Genomic DNA, 6956 nt, shown 5'->3' with positions numbered 1-6956 from the left:
GTTTCACAAGGGCTGTGAGGATCTCACTGTTGGAGGGCACCGCACCACCCGCCGTGCCTGTGTCCCTGCAGTGTCCCCGTTCCTCGGCCAGACCCCTGGTAGCTGCTGGCATTTTCGGGTTGTGTGGTCACACTGCTGTGGTCCACCTTGCAGCGAGCCAGTCAAAACAGACTTCACTTTACACGCAGGCAAATTGTTCTTTCTGTTGTTGTTTGCTGCAGTCTCCCACACCCAAAGGCCCAAAGGTTTCGGTGTCCCCTCTCTGCTGGGATGAAATGATGCAGTTCCGGTGGGTTCTATGCATAGCTAGCCATGGCCTCAAGCAGGCCATGAGAAGCGTTTAATATTCAACATCTACTTGCAAACTGCAGCAGGGCTGACTGGGTAAGCAGAAGCACGATGCTATCAGTCACTTTGCTCAGAATGGCTATTCCCCTTTATAGAATGAGTGTGACAGATCTTACCATTGCTAGGAGTTAAGTCTAGACACAAGGGGTGGAAAAAGTCTACCTTCTGATGTGGTGGCAACCAAGGCGGCACCTTTTCACCTTCCAGCACTAGCACAAAGTGAGCCCTGTCTCGTGACAGGCTGGGACGCTGCCTTGCTGGCTGCAATGCAGGAAATGCACAAAGCTGCAAACAGGGGCTTTACTTTAGCAGCCTCAAACACCCTATTAAACATTCCTGGCTTGAGAGCAGCAATGATAATCCAGTCCAATTTCAAGCCCACACTTCCCTGTACTGGCACATGGGAGCGTTGAGCTGAGCTGTTGAGCTGCTCTCTGTGTCATCCTCCCAGTGCAGCCCAGGTACATGCAAAGGCTGCGGGCAGATACAGCCTTTACTGCCCGAGACAGCCAGAGGGTGTTACAGACAATGGCATTGCAGACCAGCCGTAATTCCAGCGGTCTGATGCCATTACCACAACCCAGCAGAGCTGCTCTGTTGGGAATTAATGGCTCTTGTCCCCTGGAGGGATTTGGGCAACTGCAGACCAAGTCAGAGCCAAGCCAAGCAGAGCCCTGGAGCACATGAGAGGAAGCAAACAAAAGGCAAATGATGCAGCAAACACATGCAGCTGAGCTCAGGGCAAAGACTAAAAGCTTTCTTGCTCAAGGGGCTCAGCTGCAGCAAGCTGCAGGTAGATGCAAGAGGAGAAGGGAATAGCCCATGCCCTGCAGGAGCAAGGGAGCTTCACAGGCACAACCAGCAGATTTTTGAGCTGTGAAACCCCAGTTCCAGCTGTATAACACTAATTCACACCCCCCACCCCCCCAGTAATCAGCCTTGCAACAAAACCACTCTAAATAGTTTCAGTTTACAATAAAACCCTATATACTTCTTACTTTGCATTAATACTTAATTATTAACTCTTTAGGAAAGGGACTATTTTTGGGCAACACCTTATACCAGAGTGCACCCATGCCCAGAGACCCTAGACATTATTGCCATAAAATGAATAAATATTCAGACATTATTGCACAACCTACACATCTGTCTCTGTTCATCTGGGCATCTCCATGAGGCTAGTGGGCTGAGGAGCGAAAGGATGCTCCATGCAGGGACCCTCTGAATGAGCATCCCACAACAACCACCCATGGTGCACACAGCCTGCTTTGGCCAAAACCAACCCACCAGGAATCTCCGTGCTCCCTCAGACCATGGTGCTGGTTTGGACCAATAAACCCCCTTCAAGGGGCTAGCTGGCAAGGTGGCAGCATGGTGGTAAAGGAGATGCTGGAGGTTGGGTGGATGACAGTGCCTGCACAATGGGGATCTTCACCTGGCTCTCCAGAGGAGGAGAAAGCCACTAGTAATCAATCGGGTGGAGACCAGAGATCAACTGGGGAGAATTAAGAGTATTTGGGAACACTGCAGGCATTTAAAAAGAGCAGGTGAGTGAAAGGATCAAACAACTGACCTAGGGAAATGGTGTCAGTTAGTGTTGCTTTGCAAAGGCTCATGCAAGTGCGTTTCATCCCCGCAAAGCACTGCACCTGCATCAGGTAAGCCTTATGGGCCCCAGTGACATCAGGGTTTTGGCCATCAGGTCAGGACATCACTGTCTGGGGGTTACACAGCACTGTGACCCTGTGCTAGCAGCAGAATCCCAGCCAGAGCCCTACTCTTGTCACTGCATCCCATGAGGAAGTGGTGCTGGGTACCACTTTTCCTCCTGATTATTCCAAAGACATTGGAAACAAAGCAGAAATGAGCACCGACCTGCAGAAGCATACTCTACTTTTCTCCTGATCTCCTCCCCCCCCCCCCCAGTCTGGTTAACTGGAGCATCTTTCCCTCTCTCATCCCTCCCTTGCTCAGCAGTTTCCACCCAGCGTGCTGGACCATGGGCTGCCCTTACAGCAGTACCCTGCGGTGCAGCAAGGAAGAAGTGAAGGCATCTTTAAATATAACAGCACATATGCAAGCTGTCATGGCACATCATGCACTCTTCTGCACCGCTCAGGTTGGAAAATTAGGTCACCTATGGATGTGTAACATGGAGTGAAAAAGGAGCGAAAGCTTCACTTGGGAAGTTCAAGGCGTTTCCTGCCTTTCTCTCCACACCCCATAGGGCTGGCAGCAGCCCCATGGCTCTTGTATTTGCCCACTGTGCCTTGGCTTGTGCATTGCCATGATGTTTACTTTGTTGTAAACCCCAGATGACTATTAGCTAAGCAAAACAGTACATACTTTTAACAATTAACTCACCCCCCAGTAATCAGGCTGCAGAGCTGCTTGAACTTCAGCTCAGCCCTGGTGCCTTCATTCTTCAGCTCATGAACTATGACTGTGGCATTATCTCAAACCTAAATTGGGTTAAATGAGTCCTGGAGCATCAGTGTGACTCTTGCCTCCTGCTTTTCAGTAGCTGGTAAAGCTCTTGCCTTTCCCAAGCCCTTGCACTGTCTTACATGAGTGTGTTTAAAGAGAACAGAAGGTGTGTAAAAGTCTCATAACATAGTCCTAAAAACATGTATTTAACTATTTTTGGTCTTTCTTTGGCTTATGTAGGGTATCTGGCTATTCCTACAGCATCCTCAGGTGCCAAGGCAAGCATCCTAGAAGCAGGGGGATAGTGCAGATACCAACACATGAGCTCACTGGAGGGAGTAATCGTGTCATTAAGTTAATTTTAACATGCTTCAAATTTAATACTTATTATTAATATTATAGGTAAAAAGCACATTTACAGTCTGTTTCTTTTTTACTGGCAATTATCCTCTAAGAACACAAGCAAACCTTGATTTTACAAATGTCTTACGGGAACATGCAAAACTCTCATAGAACAGGAGGCCAGGAAAGAGAAGGTGAAGTGCTGAATTTAAATATTTTAGGGAAACACTTGGAGATAAAAGCTTTTATATATATATATATATTAGAGTCATAAAATTAATGCTTTCTGTTAAAAAGAACTGTTTTTTTTTTTAACCTTGGAAATGATTTCCCAAGTTACTGGCACTTACATTTCTTGGTAGATTGCAGTCTATTTGACTTCTATGAAATGACTCAACCATACACAGCACCACTGCAGCAGAACCACAATGCCCATCAAGCTTTTTTTTAGTATACTGATTAATATTAAAAGGAAAACCTCACTTACCAGTGCAGCCCAGAAAAATCACCCATGTTGCTGTGGTGCCTCCTCCCCATCCTGCATATGACTAAGTAGAACGCACGCTATGGCACGTCCCAGCATGTACGTAGGGATCGATTGTTTGAACTTGCTTTTCGTTTTTACAGTGCTGATAGATTTTCCAAATCCAGGATGTCAACTGGAATCATCAACTCCCTTATCCAAGTTGCTGTAGCACAAATCCATTTCTGTATCGCTATACCAGACCCTGATCTCCACAGATGCAAACCTTCCCTCCCCCTGCTAAAAACCAGGATGTTAGGTTAGAAATTAGATTTTACAAAATACAAATGACATTATTTATTATTTTGTCTTTGGGGCCTTTGTACTTTCTAACGTTTCTTTTAATTTCCATGCCTTTTCTAGCTTTTCTGGACACTCTGGTACATGGCTGGTGTGAATGGTCTCAGTCACGGCTGAGAAACCATCAGTTTTGTTTTCATGCCAAAACTGTGCCCAGTGGCCCTGGGGCAAATCCCTGCATTGGGCTGACACAGCCCCTACAAGAAGGATTTACTCTGAGCATCTGCACCCTGCACAGTGCCACACCAGGCTGTCCTACCCCAAACCACACCGGGGAGCTCTGCACTGTGCACAGGACATGTACTCATTGTGGACACGCAGAGATCTACGTGTTTAACCACAAACACCCAGGTGTGTATTAGTTTATTGTAACCTGGCTGCCCACCACGGATAACAAGAAGCCTTGTAACATCCTTGGGAGATGGAGGTTTTTCTCTTGGATATTTGTTTTCAGAAGGCCCCGCTCTCACGTGTCTGCCTGCTGTGATTGCGCAGATGGAATTATGAAAACAGGGGTTGCTCAATCAGCCCTTCTGCCACCCTGTATGGGCCTGAGTGCAGCTCAGCCAGGCAGGGTTTGGGAGCTCTGCCTGGGCTTGCTGATGCTGCCGAGAGCTGCCCCCATTTGCACATCTGCAAAAGAGGAAGGATGCTGACCACAACCTGCTGCCACTCAAACCACCGGCTGGCATTTTGTGCAACCTTCACTTCTGCTTTGTAGGAGAAAGTGGGTGTTAGAATTGTGCTCTTTAAAGGTTTTTGGGGTTTAAGTGTATTTCTAGAGTGGGCTGAATGACAATAAAAGTGCATTTGGTAAATATAAATGTGGGTATTATGAGAAAAGCCTCCCTACACTTCACGCCACCCACTCCTGAATTATCAGATTAAATAAAGCTGACGCACAGCAACAAAAGTCAAAGCACGCTTGGTGACGAGGATCGTTTCCTCATTTTACAGCGCTGGGTTTTTCTTCTTCTCTTAAAATCTGTGTTAAAGACACAGCCAAACCACACTTCAGGTAAGGATATATGTCAAGCAGACAGCTATACAATTAGCAAACATAATAAAGGAGGGGAAATTCCCCCCACTTGTAGCAAAAGCGGATGAAATGAAAGCGTGGCAGAGTAATGTCTTACCTTCCTTTTTGGCTTAACTGATTTCTCAAGATTCCTATACAGAAGGCGAAGCTTTGTTTCACATTACAAGGACACAAATGTGTTTCTACACCTACAGTAACTTGGACTGCAATGGAGAAAAATCCAAACATTCATTAAACAGCTATGCATTTGTCCAGTAGGAAAAGGTGGAGAAGAAGCACTCACTCCTCCGTGTCTGCTCATTTGAGGAACACTGTGGATGACTTAACTCAAGAGGTTCCTCTCTCACTCTCCATTCCTGCATTACTCTTTCAGAAGCTTGCAAACAATATTCATTTCCCCATGCTTCTGTCACACACCACTAAAAACTGATTTTTCCTGCAGCGTCTCGAAGCGGTTGCTGCTTTCCTTTCTTCTGCTGCTTTCTGCATCCCTGTTATTGATGTCAGTGGGAAAGGGCACAGCTTAGAAAACGTGTTTGTCATTTAACTGTTGCAGATCTCAACGGGAGGACGGGATAAGAAGCTTACCTCTTTTCTTCTCTGTGTAATGCCAACATGCTGGCTTTTAAAAAACCTCAGTGAAAAAGTCGGTGGATTTTTTTAAACCACCACCCTCCCTCCTCCCCCCACAAAAAAAAGGTTAAGTGAGAAAGAAAGCTAATTAGATTCCTGCATATTTCAAAGAGTCTTATGGTTTTCAGGTAGATCAAGTGCTGGTTCTGTGAATGTCCTCTCTATAGGAAGAGACTCACTTGACTTGAGCACACGGAACGACCAGAAGTACATTCTGTGTAGACCATTCTCCTGCTTCAATCCAATCAGAGAAAAAAATCCAAGCATCAAGTTCCTTGAAATCTTTCTGCAAACGCAGGTCCTCTCTGCAGCTTTAACATCAGACTGGCTTGCTGTTATCCAGGGTTACGTGGGTTGTAGGAAACTCAATGCACTTACAAAGGTCCCTTTTAGAAGGGGCTATTTCACAGTAAGGTTATGGATTGACCAAGATACAGGAGTGCTTTTACCAGTCACTGGCCATCTCCTCTACAACCAGTTCCCTTTCTGACCTTGCCCAACCATCCAGGCAACTGGAGAAAATGGGAACAGCAGACGCCTGTGTAAGAGACGCATTTGCAGTCCAACACAAACTCTTAGGACCACCGGAAAACCTCTTCTGCATCGCCGCGGCTGGACCGACACAGCTCCCCATGCTGTTACTCAGCAATTTCCATCAGACAACCTTGCTTGCGCGCAACTCTTTGTCAGCTCAAAGATGCCACCCTCAGAAACCACCACAGCTGGTCTTCGTCTTTGCAATCGAGAAGGTGGGTTCGTGTTCTGGAAAAAGCAGCTCTTCTTCAGACAAAGGAGATCCATGGAAGGAGTACACAACAACAGGAATGAGAAATGAAAAAAACGGGAAAAGGGCCAGGAAGGAGCATGGATTCCTTTCAGGTTTTGTTCTCGTCATACATGTCCAAGGCAGGCTCGATGGTTGAGAACTCGCTCTCGTAGACCAGGCTTCGAGGGGACAGAGAGTTACGATGAAAGAAGTGACTGCCTACAAGAGGTAGAACAAAACCTCATTAGGATCACATGTGAACAATGCCCACAAGCATCCTTGTAAAACACAGTACGCATGGAAAAAGCAGCCACCCTTCAGCACAAGTTAAAAAAACCAGTAGAAGCCATATGAAATAAGTCACCTCCATTTGTGTGCTCCCCTGCCAGCTCAAAGTAACTGCTTTCCATATGCATGAACAGTCCCACCTCAAATGGTTCTTTCAGATAAAACAGGTCAAGTCTGAGCACGGCTGGGGCAGGCCGGAGTTTCGCACTCGGTGCTTTGCTGTTGATTTACAGCCTTGTAAAGCAGGCATGTGCTTCCTTGGGGAGCCCAGAAACCTCTGGTAGGTGCCC

Source organism: Neopsephotus bourkii, unplaced genomic scaffold, assembly GCF_033783945.1.
Source record: "Neopsephotus bourkii isolate Nb327-2 ecotype Australia unplaced genomic scaffold, CSIRO-AGI_Nbou_v1 NB_1016, whole genome shotgun sequence".
Lineage (NCBI taxonomy): Eukaryota > Metazoa > Chordata > Aves > Psittaciformes > Psittacidae > Neopsephotus > Neopsephotus bourkii.
Note: the sequence above shows the minus strand (reverse complement) of the source record.